The 25,033-nt window shown below is 35.3% G+C and overlaps 1 protein-coding gene across 6 annotated transcripts in view; it reads left to right on the plus strand.

The window, feature by feature from the left end:
- The window catches only part of COBL (cordon-bleu WH2 repeat protein), a 335,540-nt gene that overhangs the window by 195,407 nt on the left and 115,100 nt on the right, over nt 1–25,033 (plus strand). The window lies entirely within an intron of this gene.

Below are 25,033 nucleotides of genomic sequence, written 5' to 3' on the forward strand. Positions count from 1 at the left end.
GCATGCCAGAGATTTAGCTAAACGTATTGGATAAAAAGGTGAAATATGTATCGCGGATGCTTCATTTGTGTGTGTGTGTGTGTGTGTGTGTGTGTGTGAGAGAGAGAGAGAGAGACAGAGACAGAGACAGAGAAACAGAGATGGATCTTTTTGTTTTTCTGAGGAATAATATGATCTCCTTCACAGAATGTTTTCAAATGCTCAAAATAAAATATATATAGTTTCAAAGGAAACAAAGTACATTGAAGTAAAGATGTTTTTCCCTTGCCATTCAAGTTCATGAGCCCCTCAAGTCTGTGGAAGCCTTGTTTGACAACTAATGTAAACCCCAATTTAACCTACCCAGAAATGTTGTGGTCAAGTTCTGAGACTTTATACTAAATACTAAAACTTATAATACACAGTAGGGGGGAAATGAACCATGCAAGGCTAAGCCCTTTTTCTTAAGAAATAAAAGAAAATACTAAATCTTAATAAATTAAGAACTAAATAAAAGGAAAGATTAAATCTTAATATGTTAAATCATCATAAAAGAAAGAACTAAAGGACATTTAAAATGGCAAAGGAAACCTGCACTTGTAGAATAACATTCTGAAAAGTTGAACCTAACACACAAAATAGCTTCTTGAGATATTCTTGAGATATGCAAATCCATTTAGTAAAGGTAAATATTTCATATCTCAAAAAGCTATTTTGTATGCACATGCTTCAAAAACATAATAAGGTTAATTTTTAGTAATTACATCTTGTTTAAAGTCATTGAGAAAATTTTTTAAAAATTTATAGGTGAATCTGAACCATAAAGAAGTATACTTCCTCATTGTGTTAAAGAATATTGAGAGATTAAGTTTGTTATTGTTTTTCAGAAGTGGTTATTATGTCAAATAATAATTCTCCAAGAAAAATAAAATAAATTATGAAAATGATTAAAAAATAAACAGCACCATCTAGTTTTAAAAAGTAAAAATAAAAAGTAGAGGAGGAAAAGGGAGAACAAAAATGTTGTAATTATTCCATTGAAGCTTTCCATTGAATTCAGCATTTAAGAAAATAAGACTGATAACTAAGGATAAATACAAGAATGGTATCAAGAAGCCTAAACCCAAATGTATGAAAAATGCTGTGGTTGAAAATGGGGATTTTTATTTTTAAAGGCAGTTCTGAGAAGAAGAAAAACAAGGAAAGTCTCTGCTTAGAGCAGAGTTTGTCAATGTTAATAGATGATGGGGAAAAAACAAAACAAAACTACTTACTTCTTATTTTGTTTTCATCCTTTTGGTCAAGCAGAAGTCATTTTAGGCAGAAAAGAGGAAATAAGCATAACCAAAGGGAATAGGAGCTCAAGTAAATGGGATAATAATACTAGTAAAAAAATATCTAACATTTGTATAACTCTTAAAGGCTTATAAAGTATTTCTTTATATACATTATCTCATTTGACCCTCACTATTTTGCACAATAGGTGTGATTATTAGCTCTGTTTTACAGATGAGGGAATTGAGGCTCAACGGGTTTAGGTTGGAGGGATACACAGTTAGTAAGGGTCTGAGGCAGGCTTCTGAGTCAAGTTGTCCTGATTATTCATACCACCAGTGCTCCTACCTTTTCAAATGAGTTTGACTTTTGAAAAAATTTGAATATGTGATGAACTTTGAAGAATAATTTGGGATGTATTAAAAGACTAGAGATGGGTCAAAATGATTTTCAAAAACAAGAAAAGATTCTTGCAAACTTGTGGATTTTGGGAAAATTTTATAATAAGATCCTTAAACATCTGAAGTATAAACCATTAGGATGTTCTTCATGAGCCAGAATTCATTTCAGAATTTCTAATTGTACAAAGTCAAAAACTTTAAAGAATTTGTCAGAGATGAATGAAACAGTTGCTTTGCAACAGTGAGGACCCTTAAATTTGCAGTGGGCTCTGGCACATAATACATATTCTTGCCTTGCCTTGCCTATTCTTTCTGTTCATATAATTATATCATGCATGATTTGCCTTGATCTTTGTAAACATAAGGTTATCTAGCTTTTACTCTAAATATATACGGAAGGAATTGCTGACTACTGTTTTTGGTCCTTGTCCTACTTAGTTATCTGCAGAGGAGGTAATTAAGATAAGAAATTTACATAAGAATGGAAACAGACCTGGTCCCCCAATGGTACTTTCCTTTGTGTGAGTGTGTGTGTGTTAATGGACTCTGGGCAGAAGTGTTTGCTTATTCTCCCCTTTGCAAACATAAACTTGATTTCAAATTATGCTAACTTTATGAAAGTGAAGTTTTATATTTTTAAGTAGCTTTATAAGGTTTACCACCATTTGCAGAATGTTCCCAATGGCTAAAGATCTTATTATTTAGATTAATTTACATCATTTTAATAAGATTTAAGAAGGTCTTTCCTCCCTCTTTCCCCCCACCTCTATTTATTGGAAGAAGATAATATTGCTTCTTTTCCTTACTTTCAACCATATCTTTAGGGAATGAGCCATGCTAGAGAGCTTAGAATACCTGTAATTAAAAATACTGCTATACTAATAATTCCCCAACTGACTGGATGTTTGATAGAAGTAGGACTATGTAAATTCCACTTAGAAACTTTGGCCCCAGATTAAAATTTCCCTCCTCGTGTGTTAATATTTTTGATCATTTATTCATTCAACAAACGTGTATCAAATGCTAGCTGTGTGTAGAGCACTGTGTTAGGTCCTAGGGGAAATAAAACAGTTTAGATAAAGAAAGCCCCAACCCATATGGAAGCTAAAATCATCATATAAAACAACTCTTTATTTTACCTAACCAGAAAATTGAAATAAAACCTACTTTTGGTCAAAACAGACAGGATTATTCTTATAATATTTCTCTACTGATAAACTGCATTATATATATACTCAATAGCATTATATATATATATATATATATATATATATATATATATATATATATATATATATATATATATAATGTTGTTGAATGTTGTTAAATTTTTCTTGGGCAGTTGCTCCAAAGTTGTGTGCTGGTTGGTTTGTTTTTAATCTCCTATGCAGTAGTAGAAAGAGCACTGGAATACATCAGTCCAAGGACTGGCCCATTTAAGGATAGCTCCAATCACTTGGCTAAATCTCTTTGCTTTTCAGAATCACAATTTCCTCATCTGAATAGTAGAAATAGTAATATCCAGTTGTCTGTTAAACAAGTCTGTTAGAGGATCAAACAAATAATGGATGGAAGGTATTGCATTAACCATGAACTGCTGTCTAAATGAGTTGTTATCTTTATCATTTAAACTCTAGAATCACGTATCTTGATAGTCTGGGCTAGTACGCAAAGCTACTGAGCATGTGATACAAGGTGGCTCTTGCACTCAGGAAATCCCACCCCCAGACCTTTGTTATTCATCCTTCATTTTTGAAGAGGACCAAAGACAAAAGTTGCAAATGTATCCAACTCAAGTGAGATAGTGTTGCACAAAGTAATCTGCCTTGCTCTTTTCTCCTAACAAATTGTTCTCATCTGCCTGTGGAAAGTTTTTACATGCTTGCAGTAGGCATTAATTCACTGACAGGTTTGAGGTCCCTCTCTTATGCTTAACCTAGTCTAGTCTTTCTTTTGGGACTGTTTTACAGGACTGTGGCCACTATGTATATTATACCTTGTGGGAGCCACAGGTGAGATGTAGGTGAAATCTATCTATCTATCTATACCTATGTCTATATCATGTAACATCTATTTTTTTTCTATCTGTGACTTGGAACATCACTCATGCATTTAGTGCTTATAACAAACTTCTAAGATTCTGAGCTGCTAAGTATCATGGATTTAGAGTTGACTTTAGAAGGCATCCCTATAGATGTAAAAACTGAAGGACAAAAAAAGATAACTAATTTGTCTAATTTATAAGTGCCTAAGGTGGGATTTCCTAACTTCTAGGTCCATACTCTCTATCTACTATACAACATTTTCTCTATGTCTTATCGGTCATTTAGGGAAGGCCTTTGCACCTAAGGAGTTTCTTACACTGATGAACTCAAAACTCTGGACAAAAACAACAGCAACAAACAGAAAAGCTAACAAAATATTTCTTATTATGAAATCTGGCCATGAAGTGATAATTATTGCTTTCACTAAGAACATTCCTTTATCCTCAGATCCAAGAAAAAAACTGCCAGCACATGAGCCATGGAAAATGCAGTTTTGCCTAAGATTTAAGTTGCATTTTGTTTGAAAAGGATAGTCTTTCTAAAATGGGTTATTAGCAGGTATAGGAAAAGTTGCTCTCAGGAGAGTCACAAATATGGGAGATTGTTAAATTTCCTGAGGAGAGGGGAGGAGAAACACTATTGGTATAACCTGGATAAGTGATTTGTTGAAAGCTATTGGTCTTTTCCCCTCCATGATTAATATCCTGGAGTTAAGGTAACATACTTGGCCTCTGTCTTTAATATGGGCCTTTACATGAATCATTTGAGTCAAAATCAAAAACTACATTTTACAATCTCCCTGACTGTAATTCAATAAATACTAAATTCCTACTATATGATAAATACTGTGGGTACAAAGAATAAAGGGTATTATTTCTGTGCCCTACAGAAGCTTACAATCTCTGGAAGCTGGGGGATACATAGACATCTTCAAGTAGAATGTAGGGTAGAGAGCCAAAAAAAAAAAATCAGCCAGTTAGCAAACATTTGACTAAGCGTGTTCTATATACAAGTTCTGGGTGCTAGGGATACAAAGAAAAAATGCAACTTCTATCTTCTTGGTTGACTGGATTGCAGGAGAAAACATATACATATACATATAAATGTATGTATGTGTGTGGGTGGGTGGGTGTGGGTGTGAGGGGGTGGAGAAAGAGGAAGGGAAGGAGCGAGGTGGGAAGGGAGAGATAGGGAAGGGGGTAAGGAAACAGAGAAAGAGAGAAGAAACAGAGAGAGGGAAGAGAAGAGAGAGAAAAGAGAGAGAGAGAGAGAGAGAGAGAGAGAGAGAGAGAGAGAGAGAGAGAGAGAGAGAGAGATTGATTGTGCTCTAGCTTAAAATTGCTCTAAGAGGACACCTTGTATAAACAAATATAGAGCACAAAGTCTGGGCTCACTGTTTCAGTTCATTCCTAGCAGTTGGTCAGGTACATGGATTGTGAGTGCTAGTTCTCCCCTCAGGATTCAAGGGAGCAAGCCTGAAGAATATAAGATTTTCTCTAATGGGCAAATTATTCATGAATTCCATTTGAATATATTTTCCCCATTGATTATCAGTTGATAGCTAGCCAGACTTAATTAGCTTTTGGAAACATTTTCTTTTTTACTTTTTTCAACTTAACAAGCCTTTATTTTTTTTTTCTCCCTCCTGCCTCTTTCCTAATGTGGGGAAGGAGAGAATGCTCAGAATAAATATGTATAGCCAAGCAAAATAAATTCCTCCTTTGTCCATGTCCAAAAATGTCAGTCACATTCTTCATCTTGATTTGATCACATCTCAATCAGGAGATGAGTAACATGCTCCATCAGTCCTTTAGAAACATGGGCAGATATTGCATTGATCGAGAATTCTTGTCATTATTGGTTTTTAAATTTTTTTATCTTATAAACATTTATAGATTACTCCTGCTTCTTGAGAGGTTTTTGTATCAGAGTCAATTAAGTGAAATTAATAATACAGTGGATAGCTAGGTGATGCAGTGGATAGAGTGCCAAGTATGGAGTCAAAAGACTCATTTTTCTGAGTTCAAATTTTACCTCAGACACTTAATAGCCATGCAATCCTGGGCAAGGTACTTAACCCTGCTTGCCTTAGTTTCCTTATCTTTAAAATGAGCTAGAGAAGGAAATGGCAAAGCACTCCAGTATCTTTGCCAAAAAATTTCCAAATAGGGTCATAATGAGTCAGACATAACTGAAAAAAACAATTGAAGAAAGATTAATATCTTTCCCCCTTCAACATATATACCTCTTTATTATTTTTTTGATTTAACAGAAATTATTTTATCTCCTGCCCATTCTTCCCCATCTCACTGGAGAAAAAAAAAAGAAAAACTAATTTTTTTATTATAAAAGTAGTTCTTGTAACAAATAGTCATACAAAGCAAATTCCCTCAGTAGATGTATACAAAAATACATTCTCATTCATATGTCTTTCTCACTCTTATGTTCATTACCTTTCCCATAATGTATGGTATGTTTCATCATCAGTCCTCTGAAATTATGAATATTAAATATTCCAATTATCTGGGTGGGTGTATAACACTAAGATGTATTGGTGAATACTTCACAGCTCCAGAAAGTAGTACAGTAGGAAAAGCACTAGGGTTGGAATCAGAGGACCCATGTTCAAATTCTGAATCTAGCATGACCTGAGCAAAATATGTAATCTTTTTTTTTTTTTTTTTTTTCAGTTGTGTCCAACTCTTTATAATTTGTAACTCTGGGGTCTTCTTGAAAAAGACATCAGAGTGCTTTGCCATTTCCTTTGGTAGCTCATTTCACAGATCAGGAAACTGAAGCAAACAGAGTTAAAGGGTTAAATGACTTGCCCAAGGTCACACAGGTAAGTGTCTGAGGCCAGATTGAACTCATGAAGATAAGTCTTCCTGACTTTAGACCCAACATTCTTATCCAGTGTGCCACCTAACTGCCCTAACTTTTAGGAGGCTTCAGTTTTTTCATCAAAATAATGAGGCTGGACCAAATAACCTTTTATGATTTTTTTAGCTCTGGAATCCATAAATGCTGGATTTGAGCATTCTCTAATAAGCAAAGATAGTAGTACCCACCATATGTAATTTTTTTCTGAAATATTTTATAATTTTTCCAAAACAGGATCTCCATGCAGTATACTGAATGTCTTCTCTAGCCCTTTGAATATTTAACTGGATATCTGTGTATCTTTGTATTATTTGTCTTCCCTTATATCTCTCTAAATGAGTGGGCCACTTCCCATCAATAATATTATAATGAAATGCTTATAATTAGGCTTTATTGGTGACTAGAGAGTGAGAAGGTGTGCTTCAATTTAAACATATGACTCCTGATCATTGACTCACAGTCTCATTTTTTCCCTTCTTCTCCCACACTTTAAACAGCTTCTGTCCTGAAAGAGAGAGGGTCTATTCATGGTCTGCCAAATCTGGCTTCCCTCTTCCAAGTCCTTCCAGCACTGGTATTAACATGTGTGCCTTAGAAACAGCCAGTGCTTGCCAGGACTAGAAAGTATCAGAGTATATGACAGGTTCAGAACTCAAAACTGACATCCAGCTTCCGTTTCCTGTACTGTAAATATGAACCAGTCATTTTCACCAGACGACTTATGCTGACCATAACCCTGGCTTTAAAAGGTGAGGTTTAAAAGGTGGCTTCCTTAAGGACAAGAAGGACTGTGTCTTTCTCTAGTGTACATCAGTTAATCCAGTAGATATAACCCGGAAATGCTTTTAGTGATGAGGTTACCACTTGAAGAATGGGACTAGTATAGATAAATGTGATAAATATTTTGCTGCTGCCCTGTCAAAAACCCCATTAGGTCCAAGCCTTTTGTACTTCCCAGTTTCCTCTTCACAGCCTAGAAACCAGAGATATATAAAGAGCTGCCAAAGATACACTTTCCAATGAGAAGTTTTATCCTCTGAAATAGAAGAATGTAAAAATTATTCATCAAAGAAGAGAGTTGATAATTTTATAATACTTGGCTAATTTCAGGCTGCCTTTTCTTCTGAGGAATATGTATTTTCCAGATGTATCAATCATCACACCTAATAGCTAATCAATTTAGAACAAATATTTGGGGACATGGATTGCTAATGCTAGAAGGGACTTTGAAAATATATAATCTACATGCCTTATTTTATAGATGAGAAAACTGAGATCTATAAAGTTTATGGCTTATTCAAGAATCACAAATTGGATGATTTGAAATGTCTGTGTAGGAAAACAGCATACAGTACTCTGAAGGTCATACACACATGATCAATCTCTGCCTTCATTATTAGTTAAAGATAATATACACTGAGAAGAAATATGAATATTTTCCCCATAAGATCAGTTATTGAATTGTACATGAGAGGCAAATTGAAAACCACAGGTCATTTGGGACAAACTGTAGTCAGATGTACCCATCACTTTCCCCTTCTCTCCCTGCAGGTGTAGCCTAGTGGACAGAATCAATTCTTATTGATAACTTAAAAAAAAATGTGAATGGAAAAGAATTCTCTTTATAGCATTGGCTCTTTCCTCTGTCTTTATGAGTATACCCAAAAAAAAAAAAAAAAAAAAAAACTTAGGAGGAAGGAGGGTGACTAGGTTGAGGTGTGGTTTCCTTTATATAAGGGGCAGCCAGCCTGAACAGCTTGAATAAACTTTATTTTAAACAAAGCTTAGAAACTTTCTCAGCTTAAATGAGTTGCCAGAAGACCCTTTAAGGTGCAGCAGATTTCTTTTCGCTTCATAAATGATTCCTTGAGTTGATACCACCTGAAATGGTTTGCATTAAGATGGACTCGTTGAATTTCCTTTTATTTGAGTGTTCCTGTGCCTTAAGCAAAGGTCAAAAAGAATAATCCTGAACTTTAGTATCCCATGTTTTGCTGTAAGTGCTTACCGCAATAAAACATTTCCCCCCAGACTAGTAGATTCAAATTACTTATCTTCCTCTTACAGGTTGCACTGAAGTCAAACATTCATCTCAGACCTAAGACCTAAGGAGGTATTTTTTTTTTTTTTTTACTTTTCCCAGAAGGCAGGAAGGGAGGATTCTGCATAATAGGTCCTGACCTATCACTTCTCTCAGTTTCTGATTTGTAATGTGTTTCCATTCTCTTTTAGCTTGTAATAGATGTGCTCCTCAACCCACCTCCCACCCCCAATTGTCAAAAGTCTCAGTTAAGAACATTAAATACTGTGCCATGATGGGCTTCTCCCATCTCCTTTCCTTTTTCCTTTCCCTAGTTTTCCAAAGCAGGATATCACAAAGCTTATTTCCTCTAGTAGCTGAAGCAGTTTTTCACTGCATTTCCTTTTCATGGAGGACAGCAAAGCCTTTTCAACTTTTGTCCAGGATTTTCAAGTTCCCTAAGGACAAGAAAAACATTAGTTCCCAAAGAACCAAGAATGACTCCCTCTGCCTTTTGACAGCAGTGGTCAGTTCTAACAGCAGTGAAAGGAAAAAAAATATTTAACAAGCACTTCAAAAGCATTTTGAGAAAATTTCTTCATGATTGTTCCTATCACATTTCAGTTTTAGTCACTTCATTGGTGTATTGAGATATTTCAGGTATTTAATGCCAGAAAAGGATTTCACAATATCTTATTATTTAGCTCTTATTTTCTCAGCAATTTTTTTTTTTAATGAACTATTCACAGGCTTCAGAGGAAGGAAAGAGGGAGGGATGAGAAAGTGACCATTTTCATAGATAAAAGTCTTAAACTTAAATTACTTTCCCTTGGTTTAATATTCTAATTTCTAATTATAATTGAAGAGAGAGTATTTAAGTATTTGGTGCCTCTCTACATTTAACAGATTAATCAATTAAAAGAAGTAGATATGTTAACAATTATTAATGAATTTTATTAGTTAATTAGAAATTAAGTTTTCTCCTGTCCTTAGGATTGCATTATCATTCAGGACTTTTTGAAGTTTATTCATTGAATGCTGAGTGCGGCCAATAACCTGTTGTTTTGGAAGAATGCTTGATTTAGAGTTAGGGAAAATGGGCATTTGAATCTGTGGCTGCCACACTTGAGATGAGAGGTATAAGTAGCTCCTGGAACCTCTGAGAGACTCGCCTTCCAGGCCTACAAAAATGGAAATATTGACCCTTGTACAGCTTCTTTCACGAGATTGCTCTGAGGAAAGTTAAGGTATGCAACTTGCAGACATTTGGACCATTGGTTTTTGTGTACATGTTTCTATAGCAGCCCAAAAGTTTGTACATCAGTTGTTTGGGACTCAAAGCTATTTGAAATTTGCCTGCATAGTAGCACAGTCAAAAGAAACAATGCTTAAGAAGGCAAAGAGTTTGACTTAAATTAATTGGTTAAGGGAGAGGCATTGGAATAATAGAAGGACAAGGAAAAAGAGTAGATCTGCCCCTCTGTGTCCATTAGGGATTATTAAACACCAAACCACTTAAAACTCCAGCACTTGAAGATCTGACAAGATTCTCTTCTCTTTACATAAGAGAAGCTTTTGTAAAAGCAGTGCACTTCTGTCCCCCACATTGCTTTGTCAGGTCTGGAGCTACTCTGGATTTCTCTGGAGACCTCTGCAGGTCAGGAGGTGGGGAATTGGTGTCTGAGAAAGAGAAGGAAAAGGGCAATGGGACTGACCTTTGCCAGAGTATTAAGGAACTAATCAGCTTAGCTCTCATATTTATTTTTAGCTAGTTAGCTAAGCTCCCTTGTAGACAAAGTGATGGGAGAGAAGAAAACTCAAGAAACATCATTTTTCTGCCTTGGTGAGTGAATTTATTCCCAGTCTCATTGGAAAAGTAGAATTTTCCCTGGGAGCAAAGGCTACATTTCTGTCTCTGCTTCCATTTTTTAAAATTCACTTCAGAGCTTTGTGCAAGAGACTGTGCAGGGTACAGGGATGCAGAGTACAGGGATGCAGAAATGAAAGTGAGGGGAGCAGCTTTCCAGAAGGTTACATTTTAGCAGGGAAGGGTTAAGGCCCACATAGTAACTGACAATTGGAAAATGATGAAAAGCTTAGTCAAGGACAAGTAGTAATATGAGAATTTCGGAGGAGAGGAACCCCTGCTCACTGAGCTAATAAAAGAAGATGACACTTTAGCTGGAGTGACAAGGGAAGGGAATTTTGTGAATATTTATACATGCTCACAGTTTCAAAAATAATATCTTTTTTAGCCTGGTCCATGTTTATAGAGGTGGGTTTTTTGTTTTGTTTTATTTTTTAAGATGCCAGGGCAAAATTACAGTAGGCTTGTGTTTCAAAAGGTTTCTCTTCTGGGGATTTCTTACTTGTCAGAAGATCACTCAATTAAGCAAGCCTCTATTAAATGCCTAACACGTATCAAGACCTGTGCTAATGTCAGTAGATACAAAACCAAAAATGAAATAGCTTCTGCTTTCAGGAGACTCACATTCTATGTACATATGTGAGTATCTACTGAATATTTACAAAAAAAAAAAATAGTTTGGGGAATGGAAGACCTGAGCTGCTTTGTGGATCAGAAAAGATTTCAAGCCGAAGGTGATGCTTGAGTTTTATTTTGAAGAAATCAAAAAATTCTGGGAGGCAAAAGTAAGGAGGGAATGCATCCCAGACATAGGGCACAGCCAGAGCAACAAATGCCATGTTTGAGGAAGCAAAAAAAATCAGCTTTGCTGAACCATAATAATAATAAAAGGGAGTAGTATATGATGCTGCTGCTAAGATAGGGTAAATCCAAGCACTAAAGAGATTTAAAAGGCAAACAGGAGTTATATTTGATCCTCAGGGCAATACAGGGTGTTTAGAGTTTGTTGAGTAGAAGGATAGAGTTAGAGTCCTGTTTAGGGAAAATCTTTCATAACTGGATAGAGGATGCATTTAGAGGAAAGATATGAAGCAGAAACTTGCAATAGTCTGGATGAGAAGTTATACAGACCTGGACAAAGGTCATAGGGATTATAGGCCTAGAATTTCAAGGCTGTCTAACTCAACCCTCTCATTTAAGAGATGAGAAATTGAGGTTCAGAGAAATTAAGTGATTTGTTTGGTATGGTAGGGGGAGTAAATGGAAAGACTTGAAAATGGGACTTGGAGCTTAGCTTGCCTGATGGCTAAAAGTGCAGCCCTTCAAGTGCCCCATAACTGTGAAGAGATATTGTAGAGGTAGAAATGAAAAATGTAGAAACATTTGTTATGTGGATTATGGGAATGAGGAAACAAGGAGACTAATTTGGAACCTAGTCTAGTAGTCCAGAATTAAGAAAAACAAGCACTCACTAGTTTGAACCTGGGAAACTGGAAGAATGATTCAAAAAAATAGAGAAACTTGGAAGAAGAATAGAGGAGAATGATAATGATTCTGTTTTTGACATGTGGAGTTTGAAATGCTCACAGGATATTCAGTTTGAAATGGGAAATGGGAATTGATGATGCAGACTAGAGCTAAGGAGAAAGATGAGCTTTTGATATATAGATCTATGAATTGTCTGCATGGAGGAGATAATTAACCCCATGAGAACCAATGAGATGACTAGGAAAAGAGAGTATTGAGAAAAGAGAAAAGGATCCTGGAGCAATTCTTGGAATATGTCCTGAGTCAGCAAGGGAGAAGAGTGAGTAGTATATAGAAGATAAATCCACAAAAGACTGAGAAATGATCAGATTACAGAGTTGTGGATATAAGACTGGGAAAGATGTATAAGCTTTCTAGTCCAGCATCTTCATTTGTAATAACTCCCTTCTGTGATGCTTTGGTTGGCTTTCAGTTGCCTCTTAAAACCAGTTAGAACTCTTAGATCCTGAGCCTACATCCCTTCATTTATCTACAATGTTTACCCATCTATTCCCTCTGGCTCAGTCAGTTTACTTTTCCTGGTTAGGGAAATAACATGTATTAGAAAAGTTCATCCAAATGGCTCCTCCTATATGATGGATTGGCGATGGGAATGTGGAAACAAGGAAACTAATTTGGAAGCTAGTCTAGTAGTCCAGAATTGAGAGAATCAAGCACCAGAACTAGGGGCGTGTCAGTAGAAAGGAAGCAAATGACAATTTAAATACATAAAACAGAATCTGGAGGGCATGTAATTTTTTTGTTGAGTTTTATCATAGACATAGGGGAAACTAATTATTTTAATGTTCCTGTCTCAAGTTTTATCACAAAGAGGGAGTTGATCCCTTTTCTGTATGCCAGTAGGCAGGCTTGCCAAAGACACTACTGGAAAGTTCACAGAAAGTCTCAAAGAAAATAGGAGTTTCCTTTTGTACTCAGTCAGTGCTAGATCCTAAAAAGAAATAGAAAGTTTAAACAAAGAAGTCAAAAAGCATTATGGCTACTATCTAGATGTTTAATGTTCTAGACACTTCATGTTTTACAAAAAGGTGAAATATATCTTTCCTGCAGAATTTCCAAACTCAATCAATAACGCCCCAGATTAGAGTAATTTTGATTAATAGTTCCAGATGGACTAACAATAATTTTCAGACTCCACAGCTTATCCTAAAATGAAGATTACATGAACAGAAAGTTAATTGGTGTTATAAGTCAAACTCCTTTAGGTTGAAATTTAGATTGTTAAAAGCAATTTTAAATGGATTGGAATAATCATATATTTATCTCCTGATAAACTCTCATATACTACACAGAAGCACTTGAAAAAATTTTTAAAGTTCTACATTTGTCTCTACTGTAGAAAACATTTTTTTAAAAAGTTCTACATTTCTACTGGGCCATCAAAAAGTTTGCCTGTGAAGTTCAAATTCTGGTAAACCCTATCAACCTAGAAGGGTTTTTTTTAAGAATAGCTGTGGTGACATATTAAATCTCCTGAGGACCAGCCTATTTTAATCCATAGAACTTCTTTACATAAGCAGATTGTCCACTAATTGATGAGTTCTTTCAGCAGGGTTATCATCAAAACAAGGAGAATACAAAATAACCTCTCCAATCCTATTGATCTTTTTCCTTTTTTGTAATTAACTGATGGTAAAGAGCACAGAAGGTATGAAAAATTATCACAAAACTTAGCTTATACACATTAGTTTAATTATTGAAACACTAAATGTGAGATTTTCATCCAGTGATCAATAAATTGATTTCTCCCTGAAGGAAATGAATGATATCAATTGGTGTTTTAACTGTTGCTGCAAGTCAACAAACATTTTATTAAACTCCTATTGTATGCTAGGCATTCTAAAAATTGGAAATATAGAGAAAAGCATAAAAACAGTCCCTACTCTCAAGGAATGAATGAATGAATGATTTGTTAGGCATATGCTTAGTATGGAGATACAATAGAAATGTCAAATTGTCCCTAATGGAGAAAATAGCATGCAAATTATCTAGAAAGAAGATAGATGATAAACTGGAGATGGTCAACAGAGGGAATTTATCAGCATCAAGGAAGATTTATTTCAACTGAAACTTGAAAAAAGGTAGGGAAGCCACAAGATGAGGAGGGAGGAAAATTAAATAAATGAAACCAAAAGACATTAAAAAAAAAAAACTTGCAGCAAAATGGATAGATGTGAGAAAGGGTGCACTTGGAGGAAAAAAATTGCACTAGGATGCTTTGAGCATAAGTAAAATGACCAAAATGAAGACAATTGCAGATTAAGAACCAATATCTGTTGCAGGAGGAAAGAAAAATTCCGTGATGAATTTGCAAAGAGCCTCCAAATTGTCTACATATATCTTGCTTTTTGATCATTTCAATACTGGCATATAGAGGAAAGGATGACAAAGAATTTGTTATAAAATATTCTTTCAGTTACAAAATGAAGCCAAAAAATACTCAAGAAACCACATTGCTATTTTGTCTTCTTCAAGACAGTCCAAAGAGGCTTATCAGTTGGAAAATGAGTATACCAAATATCATGATGGAACAAAGAAAGGGAGAGAGGGAAGGATGAAAGAAGGAAAGCATGAAAAAAAAAGAAAGAAAAAGAAGATAAATTTCTTTTTTTTAAAGAGAAAAAAATGTGACTAATGTAGTCATTTCCAAATCAGTTGTCAAGAAATTGGCAAAACATCAACTAGCTAGAGCATTAAACCCCACCACCACCACCACCAAATTAGAAACTTTAAAGATGATTAAAAAAAGTGCCTCAAGTTACAGTTATTCCTGTAAAACACCTCACTGAAAAAGTTGTTCAAACAAGTTCTTGACATCCCCCAAAATGGTATGGGGCAGAGAGGTGGAGTAGAGAGAGGTGGACTGGGTAAAGTTATTTATTTCATTCCCTTATTTATATAAACGTATACAATATAAAAGCTTACTGAACCCAGAAGGCCAGAGTATTCTACCTCCATTACATTGTAAACTTCTTGAGAGCAAATAGTGTCTTTCTTTCTCTCTTTCTCTCTCTCTCTTTCTTTCTCTCTCTTTTTCTCTTTCTTTGTCTCTTTCTCTCTCTTTTTCTTCCTTTTCTCTTCTCTTCTCTCTTTTCTTTTCTTTCATCACCAATACTTGGTGCCAGATCAGTAGTGGGTATGAATGTTGATTGATTTATCAGCCAGCATCAACCTAAAATAACAAATGTAGGATCTCCTTTCTAAGCACAGATACTTGATAGACAAGGATAAACTGGATTAGCCTATCAACCCAATTATAAAATTGTGTAGAGAATGCATAAGGCCTCATTAGGGTCACCTCACTTTTACTATCCTTCAGGAGTTTTTTAATCATTCTATCCATGCCTGCCCATTTCTTTATTACCTGCCACAAGAACCCCAGTCTGTATACTGGGACCCTATTCCAGATCTAGACAGTCAGTGGATTTCAGTGGGACAAACAGGTTCTTCAGAAGTTATACTCTTCAGAAACCACTACAGGGAAAAATAAGTAAAATAAGTCTACAGAAAGCTTGATGGGAGCTCCATTTAAGCCAAATCACATACTATGAGCATTTAGATAGGACAATATAGAAATGACAAATGATATAGATTTGTCAGCATTTTCATAGCCTGTTAACATCACTGATTATAGTGGGGGCACTATATTTCAACACCTCAGTTCCCATTTTCTATAACAATACAGGAAAGTGGAACTAAATAAGGTGAAATTAGTAAGACCACTTGGACCACCAAGTGACATAGATTTATATCCAGAATGAACACTAGAACTCATTTAGTGCAGTCCCCTCATTTTACGAAAGGAAAAACTATAGAGAGCTCAACTTACTTGCCCTTACAGGTAGTATGTGGAAGAGGTAAGTTTTAGACCCAGGTTCTCTGTTTCCAAACCTAGTATATCTTCTAAGGTACTCTAAATTGCCCATAGAACTGAAGGTGACAATTTTGAAAGCAATTTTAAATTTTGGTTTCAGTTTTAAAGATTTCTGGTTTTCCAGAATAACCAACTTTGCCTACAAGTCGTGACTATGGGCATTTTGGGACTTCCATAACTTGAAAATGGGAGTCAGAATAGATGTCTTCTAAGATCCCTTCTATTTATGATTCTATGTGCCTATGATTTCTTTGGAGATTTCTAACTTAAATGAATATTAGACACAGAATCCTAGATTCTTTCTTTTTACCATCTTTGGGAACTGGTCTCTCCTAAAACTTTTTCTTATGGAAAAGCTTTACTCTATATCTTCATCTCTTATTTAATGACTGCTTCTAATATATATATATATATATATACATATATACATATATATGTATGTGTGTATATATATATATACACACATATATATATATATATAGAGAGAGATAACTATATAAAGAGATGTAACTAATATAATATATACCAAACATCCATTCTCCACATTCTCCATCAAGAAGGTAACCTGAGTTGAGTGAGTAGCTCATGTTTGAATGTGCTAATAGAGAATTTGTGAGCATGAGTAGTCTATTGAAGTTAAGGAACCTGGCTTTGTAGAGTTCATTCCAAAGGTTGGAGAGGGTTAGCTCTTCTGTCCAAGTAGCACTGTAAATTGAGTGTCATTCCTAGAGTCAGGAAGATCTGAGTTCAAATGTGGCTTTAGACACTTACAAGCTGTGTAACTTGGGTGTTTACTTAACCCCTGTTTGTCTTAGTTCCATCATCTGTAAAATGGGCATACTTCCCTCTTCCTTCTTTCCTGGTTCTCTCCAAGTTCAGGAGCTATATTTTTTTCTTAAGGATCATATCTCAAACCCAAATCACTCTGACTTCCATTGATAGGTCAACAAAAGGTCCCAGGCCAAGCCCATTTGGTCTTTGTTTTGGCCCTGATTTTCCTCAGAATAAATATAAATAATAATTGCTGTTTTGACCAGAATCCTAAGGGTCTTCCTGTCCTGGATTTGATTCCTTTTTATTTTAATTTATTTAAGATAGGTATATAAATATAAAAGATCTGTGACAAAGGGAGAAAGATGTATATATAGATCAGTATATCTATAGATAGGTATAGGTATATAAATATATCTGTAACAGAAATAGAGATACAGAGAGAGACAGAGATTTATTCATTAAGGACAAAATAATCTCTTAAATCTAAGCCCAAGAGTCTAGTGATTGAAGGACCTAGCTGACATCTTAGTGAAATTTACTGAGGTCAACTTCTTTTGAACTTCAAGGCAGATAGAGATTCTTCATTAAATAGAGCTTCAAAAGAAGTTGGGTCATTCTCCAATCAGTGTAGGCTGAGCCAAGAACAGTGAGCACTTTGGCTTAGACTCTCTTTCTTAACTTGTGGCAGAAGTTAACCCTTCAGTTGCAAGCTAAAACTGGAAAGGATGGGAAAATAAACTAGTCTACAACTGATAGGCTGCCAGTCTGCATCTCCCACACCTCCTAGCCTGCAGTTCTATTTCTCATTGAAGCTAAAAATGAAGTAGAAATAAAGACAGTTTAGCAAGGGGTGGGGGAGAGAGAATAGAAGGAAGAAAATAAGCACTAATGCAGGGGTCCTCAAACTTTTTAAATAGGGGGCCAGTTCACTGTCCCTCAGACTGTTGGAGGGCTGGACTATAGTAAAAACAAAAACTTTGTTTTGTGGGCCTTTAAATAAAGAAACTTCATAGCCCTTGGTGAGGGGGATAAACGTCCTCAGCTGCTGCATCTGGCCCACGGGCAGTAGTATGAGGACCCCTGAAGAGCCTACTGAGTGCCTGAGAGCTGTACTAAGCACTTTACAAATATTATCATTTTTTGAGAAAAAAAAATCACTTAATTATAAAATCAATGAAAACTCAGAGGAATGATTTGCTATAATATATGGTGTTTAGAATCTATAATTTGTGTTCAGTTGGCTTGGCATTAGAGTAAATAATTATTAGGGCCAAGATCACCTCTTTACTCCCAGTAAGGACCAATTGGTTAAACTTTGTCTCCCATGACATAGTAAGTCACTTTGAAATGTATTATGAGCAAATGGACATCACATCAAAGTTAACCAATAGATGGAGGTATACATCTGCAGTTATCAGTCAGTAGCACAGCATTTTTTAAAAATCACCATCAAATAAGTCTGTTTTTCCATATTTGTATCTGAGTGAAAAATAAAACTGGGAATACAAATTTAGCATCCACATATGTGTGTGTATATATATATATATACATATACATACATATATATACACACACATAAATATTCCAAGTTCATATATGAACAACATTAGAAAATACATGTTTACTTAGAAAATCATGTTATGATGTTTATCAATACTTTTTGTCCTCACAGATCCCTAAAAGGAAACAAAGGACAGCCTATCTCTATTTCAAGCATTCATTGTTTGCACTTTTTAAGACCCTCTTTCTAATATCTCATAATTATTTTTGATATCTTCTCCCTCCTGCCTCCAAGATATAGTAAACTCCTTGAGGGAAAATTCTGTGTCTTACTTGATATTTATATCTCCACCTTATAACTAAATATTTTGACAACAACAGACAACAATTTTCATTTTATAAATGTTATTTTTAATTAAATGTACAGAATGATTTGATTCATTTAACTAGTCAGACCAGTGATGTCAGTCCAAAAAAAAAAAAAAAAAGAAATATTGAAAATTTAAATAAACAGCATGATACAATGTAAAGAACACAAGGTTTGAAAGCTAAGGACCTAGGTCCTAGGTCCTAATCTTCACTCTGCTTTTTACCACCTAGCTGGTCTTAGACAAATTGATTAATGTCTCCATTCTCAGTTTTTTCACCTGTAAATAAAGAAGCTGGATAAGATAACCTCAAAAGGTACATTCCACTTCTAAATCTGTGATCTTGTAATTTATCAAACAGCTGCTTGCTATATGCTAACAGAACTTTGAGGAATATAAGATAAAATATTCAATCAGAACCCCCCCAGAAATAGGCAAGTCAGTCAAAAGTGGCAAAGTTTGTGCATTTGGGCTCTGTTTTCTCTTATTTCTGATTTGAAAGTTGTTGTTTTTTTTCTATTATGAATATATTTTTGAACTATTTTAAGATATGAAATAAGGGCATTAAAACATCAGTGTTATGTGAAATAATTTCTTAAAACTAAAAATGCTTATTATACTTTGGGAAGTTTTTTGTGTACAGTGCTTTCTATTCTTGATTTTTTTGGGGATCCTTGCTGGGGGAAAGGACCAGTGCTATATAGTTCATATAAAGCCCAGTTTTCTTAGTCCCAAAATATTGAGTATTTAATCTCTAAATAGTTATCTGGAAAATCAACACATCTTTTCAATTAACACAGTGACTATTATAAAAATTGTTCTTGCTAAAGTACAAGGATATTGTTTCATCTGTGACTTTATCATGCAATCACAATTTTGTTTTATGTGTCAAAGGTGGGATTTGAACAGAGATCTTCAAGACCATTTTGCCACTATACTAGAAGTTTACAATCTTTTTGTTCTCATGACATCTCTATAATATTAAAATTTATTTATTGAGGACCTCAAAGAGCTTTGGTTAGATGGGTTATATTTGTGATTATTTATTTTATTTGAAACTAAAAGATCTTGGTGTTATTTTCAAAATAGTTTAACTTGGTCTCCGAAGGCTCCCTTGACCATACTTTGTGAACTGTACTACACTAAGGGCAGTTAGTTGTCTTTTTCATCAGCTTAAATCTGGCCTCAGACACTTAACCCTGTTTCCTCAGTTTCCTCATCTATAAAGTGATCTAGAGTAGGATATGGCAAACCACAAGCCACTCCAGTATTTTTGACAAGACAACTCCATATGGGGTTATGAAGAACTGAAATGACTGAATAACTACAAAGTCTTATGCCATGTTGCCTTTTTTTTTTGTCCTTTTAATATAGAGATAGTAATTTTGAAAGAATAAAATGGAAGAAAACCTCATTTTATTCACCTATTCCTGGAAAATGAAGCATTTTGCTTTTTTTTTTTTTTAATACAAAATCACTTAATTTTTTAACCACTCATCTTCTTGAAGAAAACTTTCCCATTGCTAGCAATATCCCTAGTCTTTTGCAATCATGCAGTTCCTTCTGGCTACAAGTTGGGGGAAGAAGTGCCAACTATTTTTTAGCAGACAATACAGTCTGTCTTGGGAATAATACCACAGCTAAACATCTGGTGAGATCAGGATGGAATCACTTGACCTCCACATGTGGTCTCTGTCAAGTAGATCAATTCAAACTGGAAAGATAGTTAGCAAGCATCTTCACACATTGTTCAGAATAACTATGTCTCTCCTGCGTGGAGACAGGAATTAATTTAACTTCATTTGGTTTATTGGTCTCAAAGACCAACAAAGCTATCAAGTCTGAACTCTACATGGTAAAAACTTGTATATCAAACATTATTCAAATAGGTGACCATAACCTGCTAGATCTACCTGTATTTGTGCACTTGTGAATGCTGGAGCCCAAATGTGAAAATCTGCCATTTCGCAGATAGGCGTGTCTTTATGCAAGTGTGTATAAATGGACTTTCCTCTCCTTCACCAAAATTTTGAACCATATAAGTTTTTCTAAAAATGTGGAGTAGTCACAAACCCTGTCAGTGAACAGGAATAAGACTAAAGCTAATTAAGTAGAGTTGTGTAATGCTGATTCTGGAAGCTATAGCCATCTTTGGATTCCATGTTTTACTTACAGTTTTCCAATAAAAGATTTCCCCAGGGAAACGCAGTCTTTACCTTTTAAATTTTAAAGCATTCTATTTTTCTCAAGCGAACTTGCCTGTTTGTTTTGTAAAACTCACAACAGAAAGCAACATATAAGTTAGCCATCTGCATAATTTTTCTGTAATAAACAACTGAATTATTTTAAGTTTACCCCCAAAAAAGTTCAGCCACTAGAAAGGAAAGGAAAAAAAAAAAGCATAACCGTGAGATAGGAAGATGGCATACCTCTTTTTACAAAAAGGTCAAGGAAAAACGGAATTATTTGAGGATGTTGTCTCTGGGTGTTTAAGGTTGCCTTCCTTTTTAACTGACTATGGCAAAGAAGAGGATTGCATTGTATTCAGAGGAAGTTGAATTCTCTTGCCAAAACAAACATCCCGAGAAACCTGTATAGTGTACACATCTTAACGCATGTGGAATTATTTGGTGTTACAAAGTGACTTCCTTGAGTGGAAATCATATGGTAACTAATAATGAAATTTTTCAGAGAAAGGAAATTGCAGCTATTTTAGTCATTTAACATCTCAAATTTGTTTATGGATCGTTTCCTGTCTGACACATTCAGTTGAACAAGTTAGTGTTTGAAGGAGATTATTCATTTTTAACTGGCTTTCGTTTGTGACATTTCACAAAGGGTGTTTTTAATAAAAACAAACTGAAAAGTGAATCTACTCCTTCTCCACAAAGTGACTTTGTCTTGACATCAATGAAAGAAAAATACAAAATTAACTTTTTTTTTATGGATTTATGCTCCAAGCACCCAAGCTTTGTTTGAATTCATGCTTGGGTCTTGGATATAAAAATGGTCAGCAGACCATATCATTTTTATCATCCTAATTTACCTATAAAAGACATAAACGGTGAAATGTCTCTTACCCTCAATAAGAAACTGGTTTCCAAACAGTTTGGAATTGTTTCTCCTTACTATGTACATCTTCTCTCAGATTTTAGATTATACTTTTGATTTGCTTTTATAAAAAGTCTGAAGATTATTTTTTGGATTGCAATCTTTTAGAAAAATGCTTTTCTAACCCTAATCACTTTTGTCTACCAGAATCATCAAGCAGGCTTCCTTTTTTCCTTACTCCCTAAGTGACCTTATCTGCCTTCTCAATTGCAGCTGTAACTAGTAATCCTCAAATCTTGAAATCTCTCTGACATATTTCCATGCAGTATCACATCATCTAGGGCTTGTTTTTCCTTCTATCTTTTTTTTCCCCTGGGAAGGGATGAAAAAGAAGAGTGGGAGAGAGTTATCAAATCTATCCTTTCCTCAAATTCTATAGAAAAGAGCTCATCCTTATAGCTTTAGTGAATATAATATCTCAAATTGCCTTCTCTAGGCTTGAGCCAATTTTTTTTGCCTGCCATTTTTTGTTATTTTGTTTTGGTAGGCGGGTGTAAATCAGTAATATGTCTATAATATATAGCCTTAGAGAGTTTTGGGGACGCTGGAAGGTTAAGTTACTTGCCTATGGGATAAAGTCAAGGGCAGGATTTGGAGTCAGAAGAAAACTGAGTTCAAAGCCAGACCTTTGTCCACTATACCATATTGCCCCTCTCAGCCAGTGTGTAAGAATCATAGAGTTCTTTGTTGTTTCCGTCAATTACTGGACATGCTTCATTTGACAGATGTAAAAAGACTAAATTTTATTTTCTCTTACCGTAACATTCATTATATATCACCAATACCAACAGTACAAACCTCTGTTTTATGTTGAAAATATAAAAGGCTTCTTGACTTTTTCTTCAATCATACCTTTATTTTTGGACTCTCCTTCAACTGAGTATATCCAAGTTTTTCCTCCTTTAAGTCTGCCTCAGTCACACCCTGAATTTTCTCTTCTGTCACTAGCATTCAAAAATTACCAAATAACATTTTTATCTAACTTCCCTTATTTGTCTTTAAACAATCTGTTGTCAGCCCACTAGAATAAAATTTTTAAAAAGTTTCAACCTACTTAGGAGAGAATAGCTGTAAGCTTTTTAAAACTACAGTCTTCATAGTTGGCTAATCTGGATCCAGACTGTTAATTTCTTTGAAAAGTTCACAGGTTAGGTGTACTATCTTTGACTTCACATCCTCCACAGAAAGATATATATTTAGTGTGAGAGAGTTAGAACTAGGAAGGATAGCAGAGGTCATAGGGTCCAATCCTCTCATTTTACAGATGAGAAAACTGAGACCTGGAGAGATTAACTAGTCCAAGGTCAAACTGGTTGGAATGAAAAGCCAGCAGGGACCCCAGTTTCTCCAATTCCAAATCCAGTGTTATTTCTTCTTTAAACAAGATACTTAGCAAAAAGATGGCTCATTGAGACTCTGAACCCAAATTATTTCCTTTCTTTTTTTTAACTGCAGCTTTTAGATCTTGAGTTATATGAGGCTAAATCTACACAACATAAAAGCAATGTATGGTCTTGCCAGTCAAGGAATAGGTCTGAGTTCTGTAGAAAGGCAAATCATTAAATTCATGAATTTTTTTTTCCTTCACTCAACAGCACCAAACTGCTTTGCAGAATAAATCACTGCAGCTCTTTGGCTTATGGCTTTGCCTTTTTAGGACCTGGGCTATGGCATAGTCACTACACAAGTGTCATAGGTTCCAGCATTTATTGTGAATATTTGAGTATAGTACAGGGCAGTATTGTTCAGGTATGAAGGGTGAATGCACACAGGGGAATGAACTTCCACTCTTGTGAAACTTAACACTTAACAGAAAGAAGACAGATTTAAAGCAGTCCAGAGAGGCCTCCCACTCAGGATTTGGAGTGGTGAAAAGGATTAAGATAAGTGTCCCAAAGGTCTATTCCAGGTTGCCGATAGCCATTGCATGTGTCTGAGTATGAAATGGCTTAGTCCTGCTGATGGGTTCTTAATTTAAGTAACTAGAGCTCATAGTTGGGCCTATTGTTGGAATCAGACTTTTACAAACCTTAAAGCACTAGATAAATGTCAGCTAGTATTATGTTTCATGAACAATTAAGTGTTTCTTCTATGGTCCTTCTGGGAGAGGACCATAGACAAGGAGAGAATAATCCCAGAAGGTAGATGCTACATCATTTTACCACTTACTTACCCAACTAGCAAGTGTCTGAGGCTGGACTTGAGTTCGGGTCTTATTGAATCCAGGCCTAGTGTTCTATCAACTGTGCTACCCCCCTAGATGAAAGATAAGAAGTAATAGAATAACAAGCTCCTAGAAGAACTGTTGGAGATGTTGAGATCAAAGGTAAAAGTAAAGGAGTTGGACTTGACATGGAGAAAGGCTGCCTTTTGGAGAAAATGTAGATTTTAAAAGACGGACCTCAATAGAGAAAGTTCCATTTCCCCTATTAAAATAGGAAACAAGGACCCCTATTAAGGGGGTTAGCAAGTCAACAATCTAGGCTAAGTCTAGGAGTACAAATATAAGCAGAATGGAAGATAGTCTCTGTCTTTTAGGAACTTACAATCTAAAGAGGAAAGAAATACATCTAAAGGAATTAAAAGGGGGAAACTGGAGTTGAAGATGGCCAAAAGGCCAAGTGGAGAGAATCCTATGTAGATGAGTCAGCAGTACAACCTGGGGAGAAATGAAGTGATTGACCTGGGTTTACTCATCAAAACGGAGGGTCTAGCAACAACCAGCCAATTGGAGGCAGAGAGACTACCACCGAAGGGGCAGAAAGTACTTCCAGTTTGAAAAGTAGTCCTAGGGTGAAATAAGCTTCAAGGGTAAAGAGGTTTCTATGGCTTAGCAGAAACAGTTCTGTGGAAAATTATGAAGACTAAGAGGATTGGGAAGAACTGGAAATCCTATGAAGAGAAGGTTTGGATTGACTGCTGGTAGCAAGAGTGTTGAATTTTTAGCTTCTTGAGAGGGCAGGAACCATTTCTTTCTTCATCTTCATCTTCTTTTGTTTTTGTTTCCCAGCTTCTAAAATGGTAGGTTAATAGATAGGACACATATTAAGGGCTTAGTAAATGCATATTGCATTAAATGCATTAAATTGATAGGTGAATCATTATTATAGTCTTCTATGATCAAAGAACTTTGGCTCCTAGTGAGAGGTTCTTAACCTAAAGTCCATGAACCTTTCTTTAAAAAAATAACTATGCTTTAGTATAATTGATTCTCTTTATAATACTGCATATGTTATGCTATGTATTTATATTATGTATTATGAGGAGTTCATAGGCTCAATCAGACCTCAACCTCATCCCTCATCTTAAGGTCCTGTGAAATAACTCCTGATGAAGCATTAACAGGGTTTTAGGATTAAGAGCAGGAAACATCCTAGAGACAATCTGGTCC

Source organism: Sarcophilus harrisii, chromosome 1 (genome assembly GCF_902635505.1).
Source record: "Sarcophilus harrisii chromosome 1, mSarHar1.11, whole genome shotgun sequence".
Classification (NCBI taxonomy): domain Eukaryota; kingdom Metazoa; phylum Chordata; class Mammalia; order Dasyuromorphia; family Dasyuridae; genus Sarcophilus; species Sarcophilus harrisii.